Source organism: Hordeum vulgare, chromosome 6H, assembly GCF_904849725.1.
Source record: "Hordeum vulgare subsp. vulgare chromosome 6H, MorexV3_pseudomolecules_assembly, whole genome shotgun sequence".
NCBI lineage: Eukaryota > Viridiplantae > Streptophyta > Magnoliopsida > Poales > Poaceae > Hordeum > Hordeum vulgare.
The window spans coordinates 282,316,140-282,332,078 of record NC_058523.1 but is presented as its reverse complement, the minus strand read 5'-3'; positions in this window follow the sequence as shown (position 1 = coordinate 282,332,078).

The window sequence follows — 15,939 nt, the reverse complement described above, 5'->3', positions numbered from 1 at the left end:
GAAATTTTCTCCATTTTCGAATATTTAAAAAATACAAAAATTGGAAGTAGCCCGGAAAGTGCGTGAGGAGGCGACAAGCCTGCACGGCGCGGGCCCACCCCCTGACCGCGCCGTGAGGGCTTATGGCCACCTCGTGCGCCTCCCGGACTCCGTTTTCATGCAGGGTACTCCTTTTGGTTTGGAAAAATCATTATATATACTCCCGTTTGGTCTGACCCCTGCATCACGCAGATTTCCTCTGTTTTTCGTTTCGAGCCTGTTTCTGTTACAAATCTAGATCGCTATGACTTCCCCAAAAGCTCCAAAGGACAAGATCTTCGAGAAGGTCCTCAAGCCCTACCTCACGGGAGTGCGGCAACACCCTCAATCTATCGAGATGCGTGAGGGGATGTTGTACATCCGTGATGTTGAGGGGCCTAAGAAGACCGGAAGCATGGAGACGAGGGTCGAAGCAATGGAGCAACAAGTCTTCAAGTGCCAAGGGATGGTGGAGCATGGACTCAACGCCAACCACAAGATGATCACGAAGTTCATGAACAAGCACATGATTGATGCCAATGACATAGGGAAACATCTATCCAGGCTCTATGACAGGATTGATCAACACTAGGCCCAGATCTATGACCTGCAGAACCAAAACTGTGAGTATGAGTATAGATTTAAATCAATACTGTTGGCTGCAGATTTGAGGATTCCAGAGACTCGTTCATCTTTCCATGGTGGAGCACCTATGCCTTGGAAGACGGAGGATCAAACTCATGTTGCAACTACTCCACCATCACCACCAAAGGAAGACAACTGAGCATTGGTATGGGCAATCCCCTTGGCTTGTGCCAAGCTTGGGGGAGTTGCCCCGGTATCGTATTACCATCACATCTTTTGCCTTTACCTTTGTTTTAGTTTTCCTTTTCAGTTTTCTCTTTCTCTAGTATATTAAAAGTCTTAGTGTTTTAGTCTTGAGTTTTGCTTTGTGTCACCCCCGATGTATTCGAGCTCATGAGCCATATAATAAAGAGTGTCTTAGTTGAAGGGCTTTGCCTCTTGCCATGACCAAAAGAGTGAGAATATAACAAAAGCATGAAAGATCATGTAATGATCTTATGGAAAGTGCTGGCTTCACATATAAAAAGAATGAGGATTGACACTTGTTGAGGGTAGGCAAATGTAGACCTTGGTCATTGTTGCAATTAATAGGAAGTGATAAAGAAGGAGAGGTACACATATAAATATATCATCTCTCACACCATCTATGATTGTGCACACTCACTAAACTATTACATGCCCAGAAGTAGATGTTGCACAAGGAAGACAACATAATGCATTGTGTTTTCTTGGATCCGAACAATGTTATATGATTAGAGATCCCTTAGCATGTGACGATTTCTTCGACCTCATATTAGCCAAAACCTCCCGCAATAAGTAGAGATACTACTTGTGCATCCATAAACCTTCAACCTAGTTTTGCCACGAGTGTCCACCATACCTACCTATGGATTGACTAAGATCCCTCAAGTAAGTTTTCATCGGTGGAGGCAATAAAAATTTCTCTCTAATATGTATGATCTATTAGTGTGTGGAAAATAAGCTTTTCACAAACCTGTGATGATGAAGACATAAAAGCAACAGATTGCATAATAAAGTTCTTATCACAGGGGGCAATATAAAGTGACGTTCTTTCACACTAAGAGGACACGCATCCAAACCTCAAAAGCGCATGACACCCTCTGCTTCCCTCTGCGATGGGCCTATCTTGTACCTTTACTTTTTTTCCCTTGAAAGAGTCATGGTGATCTTCACCAATTGCTTATTTCGCCTTTATCTTGGCTAACGTCATATGCTTGGGAAAGATCTATATTCATATGTCAACTTGTAAGTAAGTATTCATGAATTATTATTGTTGACATTACCCTTGAGGTAAGCAGTTGGGAGGCAAAATTATAAGCCCCTATCTTTCTTTGTGTCCAGCTGAAACTTTGATCTCATGAGTACCACGTGAGTTGTAGCAATTGTAGAGAAAGAAAGAATGATTGAGTATGTGGATTTGCTTTACAAGCTCTTATTTGACTCTTTCTGATCTTGTGATAAATTGCAATTGCTTCAATGACTAAAGGCTATCGGTTGTTACATCTCGGTAAGGTTCTTGATCCATGCTTTGCTTCAATTATATGCTGGTATTGCTGATCTGATCATGATCATGACGCATGCATGTTCGTATCTTGTTTTGTCGACAGCTCTCTCCCTAAACATGTGGACATATTTATTGAGCTAGGCTTTTGCTTGAGGACAAGCAAGGTCTAAGCTTGGGGGAGTTGATACGTCCATTTCGCATCATGTTTTCATGTTGATATTTATCGCTTCTTGGGCTGTTATTTCACTTCACGGTACAATTCTTATGCCTTTTCTCTCTTATATCGCAAGGTTTACATGAATAGGGAGAATACCGGCAGCTGGAATTCTGGCCTGAAAGTGAAGAAAAGTTGAGATACCTATTCTGCGCAACTCCAAACGCCGTAAAAGTCAACAAGGATTTTTTTCCGGATTTATAAAAAATATTGGGGAAGAAGTGCCAGAGGGGCGCGTGCAGGTGGCCTCAAGCCTGCACGGCGTGACCACTAATCCTGCAATCTCTGGCGATAGCTAGACGAATGCTTATGATACAAACCTTCTCCTGCAACGGCACGAGAAGAATGCTGATAGAACTCCCCTGTAATGAAACTAGAAGAATGTTGTTGACGGCCCACCAGCGCGTGGGTTCACAACAGTTTTCGAGGGTAGAGTATTCGACCCAATTTGTTGATAAGCCCGTCAGGAGGTGAGAGAATACTCTCGAGTATTAGCAGCTGAATTTGTCAGATTCAACCACACCTGAAAGATTAGTATCTGCAAGCACAGTAGTAGCAGCAAAGTAACAAGTAGCGGCAGTGTAATGAGCAATAGCAGCGGCAAGGAACATCACTAGTGACAGTAGTAGCAAGTAGCAACAGTAGCAAGCCACAGTAGTACCAACAGTAGAAGCAAAGCAAGACAAGTAACAACAGTAGCAACAGTAGTAGCAGCAGCAGAGCAAGACAAGTAAGAGCAGTAGCAACAGTAGTAGCAGCAGCAGAGCAAGACAAGTAACAGTAGTAGTAGGACAAACTCGTAGGCAATGGGTCGGTGATTTGTTTGGATGATATTCATCATGCAACAACTATAACACAGACAGATATATGGCTAGCTCCCGTTCGTCAATGTGATGTAGGCATGCATTCCGTGTGTCGTCATACGTGCTTAGGGAAAAGAACTTGCATGACATCTATTGTCCATCCCTCCCGTGGCAGCGGGGTCCAAAAGGAAACTACGGGATATTAAGGTTCTCCTTTTAATAAAGAACCGGACCAACACATTAGCACTTGGTGACTACATGAACTCCTCCAACTATGGTCATCACCGGGAGTGGTTCCGGTTATTGTCACTCCGGGGTTGCTGGATCATAACACATAGTAGGTAACTACAACTTGCAAGATCGGATCTAAAACACACATATATTGGTGACAACATAATAATTTCAGATCTGAAATCATGGCACTCGGGCCCTAGTGACAAGCATTAAGCATGGCAAAGTAGTAGCAACATCAATCTCAGAACATAGTGGATACTAGGGATCAATCCCCATCAAAACTAACTCGATTACATGATAGATTACTCACCGCCCAGCGAGCCTATGAATAGATTACTCACGAACGACGAAGAGCTTCATGGAATTGGAGAGGGAAGAAGGTTGATGATGACGATGGCGACGATTTCCCCTCTCCGGATCCCAAGACGGACTCCAGATCTGCCCTCCAGATGAAGACCAGGAGGTGGCGGTGCCTCCGTATCGAAAACGCGACGAAAACTTCTCTTTTTTATTTTTTTCTGGGACGAAAGGCAACTTATAGAGCTAGAGTTGGGGGCGGCAGGTGCTTGTGGGCCCCACAAGCCTACCCACCGCCAGCAGGGGGGTGGTGGCGGGGCAGGGGATGGTGTCCCACCGGCCCACCCCCTGAGGTGGAACTTGGCGCAGATATTTTTGATATTTTCCAAAACTGCTTCCCCGTAAATTTTCAGGACGTTTGGAGAAATTTGTTTTCTGCACAAAAATAACACCAAGGCAATTCTGCTAAAAACAGCGTCAGTCCAGGTTAGTTCCATTCAAATCATGCGAATTAGAGTCCAAAACAAGGGCAAAAGAGTTTGGAAAAGTAGATACGTTGGAGACGTATCAGCCACCCCCGCAGGCCGCGCCATGAGGGCTTGTGGGCAGCCTGCTAGCCCACTGGCCCCCCTCTTCTGCTATATGAAGGGTTTCGTCCAGGAAAAAATCAGGGAGGAACTTTTTCGTGGATTGGCCGCCGCCACGAGGTGGAACTTGAGCAAAACCAATCTAGAGCGCCGGCAGGACGATCCTGCCGAGGAAACTTCCCTCCCGGAGGGGGAAATCTTCACAATCGCCATCACCAACACTCCTCTCATCGGTAGGGACTCGTCACCATCAACATCTTCATCAGCACCATATCATCTCCAAACCCTAGTTCATCACTTGTAACCAATCTCCGTCTCGCGACTCCGATTGGTACTTGTAAGGTTGCTAGTAGTGTTGATTACTCTTTGTAGTTGATGCTAGTTGGATTACTTGGTGGAAGAGTTTATGTTCAGATCCTTGATGCTACTCATTACCTCTCTGGTCATGAATATGATTATGCTTTGTGAGTATTTACTTTTGTTCCCGAGGACATGGGATAAGTCATGCTAATAGTAGTCATGTGAATTTGGTATTCGTTCGGTAATTTGATATGTTGTATTTTGTTTTTCCTCTAGTGGTGTTATGTGAATGTCGACTACATAACACTTCACCATTATTTGGGCCTAGAGGAAGGCATTGGGAAGTAGTAAGTAGATGATGGGTTGCTAGAGTGACAGAAGCTTAAACCCTAGTTTATGCGTTGCTTCGTAAGGGGCTGATTTGGATCCACTAGTTTAATGCTATGGTTAGACTTTGTCTTAATTCTTCTTTCTTAGTTGCGGATGCTTGCGAGAGGGGTTAATCATAAGTGGGATGCTTGTCCAAGTAAGGGTAGTACCCAAGCGCCGGTCCACCCACATATCAATCTATCAAAGTGACGAACGCGAATCATATGAACATGATGAAAACTAGCATGACAAAAATTCCCGTGTGTCCTCGGGAGCGTTTTTCCTCCTATAAGACTTTGTCCAGGCTTGTCCCTTGTAACAAAAGGGATTGGGCCACTTTTTTCCACCGTTGCTACTCTTGTTACTTGTTGCTTGCTACGAATCATCTCACCACACAATCACTTGTTACCGACAATTTCAGTGCCTGCAGATTTTACCTTGCTGAAAACCACTTGTCAGATCCTTCTGCTCCTCCTTATCCAGGAGCAGCGATGACAATCACGCCACTCCTCGCCCTGGCTGCTTGCGCACTTTGGCTCCTCCTTATCCAGGGCGCTGCACGGTCGTTTGGCTGGTTGTGGTCATTGGGGGTCAGCTGGCGTGATGATGCCGTCCGTAGCAGCGGCGCCATCGACAGACGTTTCGCCCACCAGCATGTCCCACTAGAAAGTCGTGTAATCCGGCACTGCCCAAGCCTCAAGCAGCTTTCGTGTGTCCATGCCCTGCCCCTATGTACACTTCAGCTCTTCGCAGTGGCCTGCGCAGGACATAACACACTCTCTGTAGTCGCAGCGCCCGAGCATTGCCGTTTTGTTGAGCGGCACCATCACCGTGGATTAGAGCCAGCTTAGAGGTAAAATGGAAAATCCTAGAGCAGCTATAGCCACTCCAGTAAGCATAACCCTCTATTGATCAAGCTGGCTCGCCGTGATCCGCGTCAGAGCTAAGACAACTTCAGTCCTCCCCCGTTAGCCTATAAATAGAGGCCCTAAGTATGCCATCATCGCCAACTCCACTACACACCTCACCAGAGTTGTCCCAACCCCTCGGAGAAGCTTGAGAGAGTCATCTTCTCCACCTTTGTGTTCCCCGATCAGCTTGAGGCTCCGGCAAAATTCGCTCAGGTGAGTTAGCCCATACAGCCCAAGCTTTGCTAGTAGGCTATGTGGGCATCCGCCCATCTCAGCCCTGCCTCAATTGGGAGCTAGCAGCCACCTTTGTCGAGCTCAGTCCAAGCCCGAAACCGCCACCTCCCGAAGTGAGGGTACCCACCGTCGTAGATCTCGCCGTCGATCCCTTTCACCTCCCTCGGTTGTGGAAGGCGTCAGTGAGTGCACCCGCTCCTTTTCCCCCTCTGTTTCGCAGCAGCACCTCGCCGACAATGCCGCGATGCTGCTGCCACCGGCGAGGAGATCCGAACCTGACAGTTTTGGCCCAGTATTAGGATTCTTTCTTTTTCAGAGTCGTTTTCAAGTGGTACCTTTCCCCACAAGGGGTTTTGTTTGTTGGTTCGGGCATTTTTTCCGAACTATTTTCTCTATTTCTAGTCTGCTCCCTCGGGAACTTTCTGTTTATCACAGATTGGTCCCTGATTTCATTTCCTTCATAACTTTTAAAATAAAAGGTATTTTGAGTTTATTCTTGTTCCAAAAAATTTATTCTCTTGTCTATTTTTTTTCATATTTATTCCAAAATATATTGAGACAACTTTAGACGTGCTCGGTATTTATGTTAGAATCGGTATTTTTGTGGCATAGATACCAAGGGGGAGAAGCTTCCATGAACTTCACCGAGCTAGACTCCGACTTCGTCGACCTAGGCAAGCATGTTTGCATGCTTATTGTGATGTTTGCTGATATGGTTGTTTGATAACTATGATACATTATAAATTCAACATGGCGTGTGGTACGATTTAATGCATGGATATATTAATAGCTCACAAAATGATGAGAGCTCGTCGACACCCTAGTCACGTGGGACTTGATAGGTTGATACCTGGTCGTGCCGGATGCACGACAAGATGTGAACAAATATTTAACCTCTAGTTTCGACATAGAAGGAGTCTTGTCAGTGTGTAACCTTACTTTTTGTGCTTCCATAGTTCTTCCCGACAGTGAAGGCGATTAAGTAGGTCGTAATCCTAACTCCATGTGCACACCAAGTAGAGGGCTCGGGTGATGGATCCCTGGCCCAAGAATAATGCTAGTTCTAGGGGCATGGGTCTCTCCGGCTAGGACAAAGAGGGGTGGACCGCCTTGTAGCGCATGCTATAAATTTGATCCCATGCTAGTCGAGGATGTTGGCCTCCCCGTATTATGGATTTTCCCTTGGAAGCATAGTTCGGGTGATTCCGGACCCCGCTAGGTAAAAATCGGTGTGTTGTGGTTTTGTGTGTTTACTTCTAAAATACCGTACATGGGATAATCCTTGTGGCTATGGGAACCTGTTGGCTGTGGCTGAAGAATACACCCTCTACAAAGTCAAAAATATTTAATTATCTGCATCCACGGTCAAGGACGACTAGTTGACAGGTTAGGTGCCCGTCTTTGTGTCAGTCTTTGGAGAACAAGTTATTACTTATCAAAGTCCTTATCATTGATATTGGACTGTGGTTTTTGAAACTGACCTGATGAGACCTTGGTTATGCTGAATATCTCGAATGTTGGTTGTACCACCCGAATTCATTTGCGTTTTCTTGCCCTTCCCATGGTGTCGCTGAGACGCCCGAATGTGGCCAGTATTTATTTAATCATGCCCTTTCCATGGTGTTGCTAAGAGGCCCGACCGTGGCCTTTCATTTACTCTATCATGCCCTTTCCGTGGTGTCCCTTAGATGCCTGACTGTGGCCATTATTTACTTTATAATGCCCTTTCCGTGGTGTCGTTGAGATGCCCGAGTGTGGCCTATTATTTACTTGATCATGCCCTTTATCTGTCAACCTTTTGAGGCATCACTTCGGACACCCGATTGGTGCTTTTTTACTATCTTGGGTATTTCGGGAGGTCTACCGCCTGACTTAACTTACTACTGAATTATTTACCGTGATAATTGTGATAATCAAATCCGCATATGAAATAGACTGCATTCATCTTCTCGTATGTGTAAACTATCTTGCGGGTACTTCCAAAGTACTCAATGGCTTTTTGATGTGGCCATATATGGATGAAGGTGATCTTATGCATGAAGAGTACGATAGCGATTTCGACGCCTAGAGGAGTCCGAGCCAGCCTTGCAATCTTCGAGTTCGTCATTGTATTATTTCACCGCTTCCGCCACCATGAATAGTTGTCAAGCTACACGTTGACGCTTGGCACGTAGTAGTGATTTGTAGTGTCACTTCACTCCCAGGTGACATGTCCACCCCTCTATGCGAGTAGTAGTGTTACCCATGACCATTGTGAGATAACCGCCTTTGAGCCAAATATTGGCTTGTGTGTAATAAACTATTGAGCGGACTACGCTCTACCCTATTTAATATTAAGTATTATTTGTTTTCTATCTCAGGTTGGTCTACTAGTGTAAATTATTTTCAACATTCGATGACATTCATGCGTGATTTCCGATAATTATATTATCTAGAAACTGGTCACGACCACCTTGGTATCACAGCCAAACTGACTGGAGGAAGCCACTAGGTGCGATCGCTAACCGGTTAACTAGTTTAGTTTAATTTGAGAGTTCTAGATATTGTAGAGATTTTTTTGTTAGTAAACATATATTTATGTTATGACTATGTAGAATTTTTTGTCTACTGTGTAGATGGCTGGCAATGGTTGTCCATTAGAGGTATTCGCCAATGAGCCAACGGGATTTTCTGGACTCCTCTCCATCATTGTCAGGATCGCAATTGGACCAACAACTCATATCAAGTACACACTCTACCACCACAGGAACATTGACCCGTTGACTATGAATCTGACCTCGGTATAGTTCAAAGGTGGACGCATCGAGACCCGCTGTCTTTGCTTCATCGAAAGAAGCATGCCTACGTAGAGGCAGGCTTTGCAGATGGCTTCTAGGGAGGCAATTCCACTCCTCCGAGACATCCTTCCAGTGATGAAGACTTATCCTTATCACTATCTCCCTTCTCAAGTTCCCTACACGAGCCATTATGCTTTTGTCAGCACTAGAGTGGAGAATGATGAGGCTGTTGAGCTAGTCATGCAGTACCTCGTGGCCCTAGAGTCAAGTTTTGATGGCCTCGTGGATGGCTTAGTGGCTACTCGCATGGATACTTCTCACTCTTGTCCTCCTAACAGGACTGAGCTTCTCCATTCCGTGCCACCTCGATCATGCCCTTCATCTTGTCCTTCATGCATGTCGTAAGTCCAGCGAGTTAGCTGCCAGCTGCCGCCTCTTGAAGAGTTCGATCAAGTTATTGCTCCTACCCCTATTAGGACCACTTTTCCTGCTAGCCCGGTGAATACTTGACAGCCCCGCACCACTCGCTTTGAATCTGTCGAGGAGGAGGTTGAGTCACCAGCACCCAATCTGGGACATACACTTGGACAACCGATCAATGTCCAATCCACCTCCAGCTAGAAGTGGTGTAGTAGTGCGTTAGGACGTTTGTATGTTATGTATGATATGGTTGTGTGCCCATAAGCCGAAGAGAAGTAGTCGTGTCGCATCATGTAGGACCAGGATAAGTGCACTAGCTAAATAACATGTCAAGAATGTGTGGGCACATCCTCACTGATGTACTATATAATTATGTTGGTTGTAAGATATGTACCGGCACTCCTTCTTCGGACACAATAATTGTTTTATGAAAAATATTTGGTATTTCTCTTAGCTCGCATTTATTTATTTCACCATTTACTCGGATTTTCTCATTTGATTTTTGCAACAACACCCGGAGTTAAAATGCATCATCCCTGGACTCGCTCCATGCCTTGTCCACCGAAAGAGAATCATTTCACTTAGACACGTAACAACTTTACTCAAGGAGTGTCAAGTCAGCAAGATAGTGACTCATCATTCTCGCAAGTTTGTCACCTATATGATCAAATTCAGCAGCAACATCAAGAGATAATGAATCAACTTTTGAATATGGAAGATCACCTGTACCTCACCAGCAGCATTCCCGATTGGCTAAATTGCAAAAAACCCGTCCACCAGTCTTCTCACACACTGATAAGCCAATGGAAGGCGATGACAGGTTGCGTTACATTGAGAGGACATTAATTATTGCATAGTGCTTAGACTACAAGATGGTGTTGTACGCACCTCATTATCTGACTGGAGTAGCAGCCTTGTGGTGGGAAAATTTCCTATGCGTGCACCCAAACAAGAACAACATCACCTAGGCCGAGTTCAAGGAAAGCTTTCATGGGGCGCATATCCCCAATAGCATGATGAACATCAAGAAGAGGCAATTTGAAGACCTCAAACAATGGAGCTCAACTTTGATGGAATATTTGGACCAATTCAACCAATTGTCTCGCTCCACTGAGGATGAGCACAAGACAGAAGATAAAAGGATGGAGAAATTCCTAGATGGGCTCGCTCCAGCGTTGAAGTGTCAACTAACAAGACCATTATGCTTGAGACCGAGTGTCGCAACATGGACGACATTCGCAAGAGCCATCATAATAATTTTGTGCAATCTCGCAACAACAGGCAGAAGACCGAGACCCCAAGGAATTCAGCACCCCAAGCTCCAACAACAACTCACAACCCAAGAAATAATTCCTATGCCAGGAACAAGGAATTCACTCCCCGCTCAAGGAAAACATGTTTCCCTTGTGGAGAAGCAGGGCGCTATGCAAGACAGTTCCCACAATCAGGAAATGTTGTGCCAAAGACAAACAACCCCAATAACAACTCAGTACCAAGGCACAACAATTTCAACCCCAACAACAACCACACGAACGGTCACGTGAATCATGTGGCAAAGGAAGAGGCTATGAACACACTGGATTTCGTACCTGGTAAGTTTCGTGTCAACACAATTCCTTCCATGGTTTTGTCTGATTCTGGAGCTTCCCATTCGTTCATTTCGGAGAGATATTCCTTGAAACAGGATTTTTCGATTCTTCCGTTGGAAAATTCAATGACCATAAAATCCCCGGGAGTACAACAAGTTACTCAAAGTTACTGCAAGGATGTTACCGCTGAAATCAAAGGTTTGCCATTCTGGGCAAATCTGATTGTGATAGAAAGCAAGACTCTTGACATCATTTTAGGCATGCATTGGTTGAATACCAACAAAGGATTTATTGACTGCTTCAACCGTACTGTGACTCTCACCCATTATTAGCGAAAGAGGGTAAGAGTTGCAACCATGGAGAGACCCACACTACCTCAAGCCCGACTGAATAAAGTGGACATTTCTAAATTAAAGAAGGTTCCAGTAGTGTGTGAATTGCCAAACGTGTTCCTACGGGAATTGCCACGTATGACACCAGAATGAGAAATAGAGTTCGTCATCGAACATGCACCCGGTACAACTCTTATTTACAAGAAGCCTTACCGAATAGCACAAAACGAATTCGTTGAGTTGAAATAGCAAATAAAATAATTACTGGACAAAGGTTATATCACGCCCAGCTCCTCACGATGGGGATCGCTAGTACTATTTGCCAAAAAGAAAGATGGAACACTTAGGCTATGTGATGATTCTCGAGGTCTCAACATGGTCAATATCAAGAACAAGTATCCACTGCCTTGAATAATTGACTTATTCGACCATCTCGCACAAGAAAAGGTTTTCTCAAAGATTGATTTACGGTCGGGGTATCATCAGCTAAAGATATACCTAGAAGATATTTCCAAGACAACCTGTACTTCCCAATATGGATTGTACGAGTTTACAGTGATGCCATTCAAACTAACATACGCCCCAACATATTGTGTGCACCTGATGACCAAGGTCTTTATGAAGTACATGGACAAGTTCGTCGTAGTTTTCATTGATGGTATATTGGTCTACTCCAAGACACCCGAAGAGCATGCACAACACCTAAGGATTGTATTAGGTGAGCTGTGTAAACATCAATTATACACCAAATTCAGCAAGTATGAATTTTGGTTAAAAGAAGTTAGATTCTTGGGTCATGTACTGACTCAAGAAGGCATTGTCGTGGGCCCCGAGCAGGTCAAGGCCCTAAAAGGATGGCAACAACCCGCAAACGTGACAAATCTATGGAGTTTCCTTGGAATGGCGGGATATTATCGAAGATTTATTGAGAGTTTGTCCAAAATAGACAAAATAATGACTAACTTGCTCAATAAGAATAAGAAGTTTGAGTCGACCGAAGCATGCGAGAATACTTTCCAAGAAATGAAGAAGATATTAACCTCCGCACAGGAAATGGTTGTTACTAATTTGCACCAAGATTTTGAAGTATATTGTGACCCTTCGAAGAAAGGCCTCGGATGCGTACTCATGCAAGAGGGTAAAGTCATGGATTACGCCTCAATGCAACTACGACAACATGAGGACAACTATCCCACTCATGATTTGGAACTAGCTGTAGTAATACAAGAACTCAAGAAGTGGAAGCATTTACTACATGGAAATTGTTGTGATATATACACATACCACAAAAGTCTCAAGTATATATTCATGCGGCCACAGATTAACCTGCAGTAGCGCCGTTGGTTAGAGTTATCAAGGACTATGATGTGGGAATTCATTACCACCGTGGCAAGGAAAACGTGGTAGCTCATGGTCTCAGCAGGAACCCAACCCCCGACAATAGCGTTACTCACCAATTAAGACCATAGTTTCTCCAATAATTCGCCAAACTGAACATGCTCCTCGTCCTAGAAGGCACTGCTACACGCTTGGAAATACAACCCACATTGGACAAACTAGTCAAGAAAGCTCAAGACGTGCGTCCCAGTATTGAGGGAATAAAAAGGAAAATGTGTCTAGGCAAAGCCTCGGAGTTTAATGTTGATGATCGAGGGATATTACGGTACCGAAATGTGCGTACCTAACCAAGAAGACCTCAAGACAAATATTTTAGAAGAAGCCCACACCACGCCATATTCGATCCATCCAGGAGGCACAAAAATGCACAAGGACATGTTGGGAAACGTCGCATGGGAAACAAAAAATTCCCTCACGTGCTCACGTCCCTCGATACGCCCCGCGAACCGTCCCACGGACCGTCCCGTGATCCGTCCCACGATCCACTCCGATCTAGCGCCGAACGGACGGCACCTCCGCGTTCAGCACACGTGCAGCTCGACAATGATCTCGGCCTTCCTGATCCAGCAAGAGAGACAGAGAGGTAGATGAGTTCTCCGGCAGCATGACGGTGCTCCGGAGGTTGGTGGTGATCTAATCTCAGCAGGGCTCCGCCCGAGCTCCGCAGAAACGTGATCTAGAGGAAAAACCATGGAGGTATGCGGTCGGGCTGCCGTGGCAAAGTTGTCTCAAATCAGCCCTAATACCTTTGTATATATAGGTGGGAGGGGAGGGGCCTTTCCTTGAGGGTAAAGGAGCCCCAAGGGGGTCGGCCGAAGGGGGGGGGGAGGAGGAATCCTCCTCCAATCCTAGTCCAACTAGGATTGGAAGGTGGAGTCCTTCCCTTCCTTCCCACTTCCCCTTTTTTTCTTTTCTCTTTTTTTCTCTCTTATCCTAAGCAGGGGACTTCTTGGGCTTGCCCACCATCCCACTAAGGGCTGGTGCAGCATCCCTAAGGCCTATGGGCTTCCCCGGGGTGCCCCCCCCCCGGTAAACATCCGGAACCCATTCGTCACTCCCGATACATTCCCGGTAATGCCAAAAACTTTCTATTAATCAAATGAGGCCATCCTATATATAAATCTTCGTCTCCGGACCATTTCGGAAACCCTCGTGACGTCCTTGATCTCATCCGAGAACTCCGAACAACATTCAGTAACCAACCATATAACTCAAATATGCATAAAACAACGCCGAACCTTAAGTGTGCAGATCCTGCGGGTTCGAGAACGATGTGGACATGACCCGAGGGACTCCTCGGTCAATATCCAATAGCGGGACCTGGACGCCCATATTGGATCCTACATATTCTACGAAGATCTTATTGTTTGAACCTAAGTGCCAAGGATTCATATAATCCCGTATGTCATTCCCTTTGTCCTTCGGTATGTTACTTGCCCGAGATTCGATCGTCAGTATCCGCATACCTATTTCAATCTCGTTTACCGGCAAGGCTCTTTACTCGTTCCGTAATACAAGATCCCATGACTTACACTAAGTCACATTGAATGCAAGGCTTGTGTGTGATGTTGTATTACCGAGTGGGCCCCGAGATACCGCTCTGTCACGCGGAGTGACAAATCCCAGTCTTGATCCATACTAACTCAACGGACACCTTCGGAGATACCTGTAGAGCATCTTTGTAGCCACCTAGTTACATTGTGACGTTTGATACACACAAAGCATTCCTCCGGTGTCAGTGAGTTATATGATCTCATGGTCATAGGAACAAATACTTGACACGCTGATACGTCTCCAACGTATCTGTTATTTTTGATGGTTCCATGCTCTTATCTTGTCAACTTTGGATGTTTTATATGCATGAACATGCTATTTTATATCTTTTTTGAGACTAACCTATTAACTCAGTGCCAAGTGCCAGTTTCTGTTTTTCCGTGTTTTTGGCCCATTTTCAGACGGAGTCCAAATGGAATGAAACTTTACGATGATTTTTTTGGACCAAAAGAGACCCCGGAAGCTTTGGAGGTAGGCCAGATGGGCCACGAGGGAGTCACAAGCCCTCACTCCACCACCACACCCCCCCCGGTGGTGGCGAGTAGGCTTATGACCTCCTCGTGGGCCCAAGTGATGCAATTCCACCGCCATAAATTCCTATAAATTTAGAAACCCCCAAAAAGAAACCTAGATCGGGAGTTCCACCGCCACAAGCTTTTGTAGCCACCAAAAACCAATCTGGAGCCTGTTATGGCACCCTACCGGAGGGGGAATCCATCTTCGGTGTCCGTCTTCATCATCCCCGCAATCTCCATGACGAGGAGGGAGTAGTTCTCCCTCGGGGCTGAGGGTATGTACCAGTAGCTATGTGTTTGATCTCTCTCTCTCTCATGTTCTTGAGATGTCTTGATCTCGATGTACCATGGGCTTTGCTACTATAGTTGGATCTTATGATGTTCTTCCCCCTCTCCTTCTTGTAATGAATTGAGTTTCCCCTTAGGAGTTATCTTTTCGGATTGAGTCTTTGAGAACACTTGATGTATGTCTTGCACGTGTCTATGTGTTGTGATCAACTTGTGGGTTTGTGACAATTGGGAACCTATGCATATGGGGTGGCACACATGGATTCATGTGAGTACTTGATGTATGTTTTGGTGATCAACTTGCGGGTTCGTGACATTGGGAACCTATGCACAGGGGTTGGCACACGTTTTGACTCTCTGGTAGAAACTTTGGGGCACTCTTTGAAGTTCTATGTGTTGGTTGAATAGATGATTCTGATATTATGTGATGCATATCGTATAATCATGCTCATGGATACTTGAGGTGACAATGGAGTATCTAGGTGACGTTAGGGTCTTGGTTGATATGTATCTTAAGGTGTTATTCTAGTACGAACTCTATGATGGATCAATCAGAAAGAATAACTTTGTATTGGTTTCGTAACCGACAATAATCTCTTCGTTTGTTCCCTGCTATTAGTGACTTTGGAGTGACTCTTTGTAGCATGTTGAGGGCTACTTATATGATCCAATTATGTTATCATTGTTGAGAGAACTTCGCTAGTGAAAGTATGAACCCTAGGCCTTGTTTCCATGCATTGCAATACCGTTCGTGCTCACTTTTACCATTTCTTACCTTGCTGTTTTTGTAATTTCAGATTACAAAAACCTATATCTACCATCCATATTGCACTTGTATCACCATCTCTTCGTCGAACTAGTGCACCTATACAACTTACCATTGTATTAGGTGTGTTGGGGACACAAGAGACTCTTTGTTATTTGGTTGCAGGGTTGCTTGAGAGAGACCATCTTCATCCTACGCCTCCCGCGGATTGATAAACCTTAGG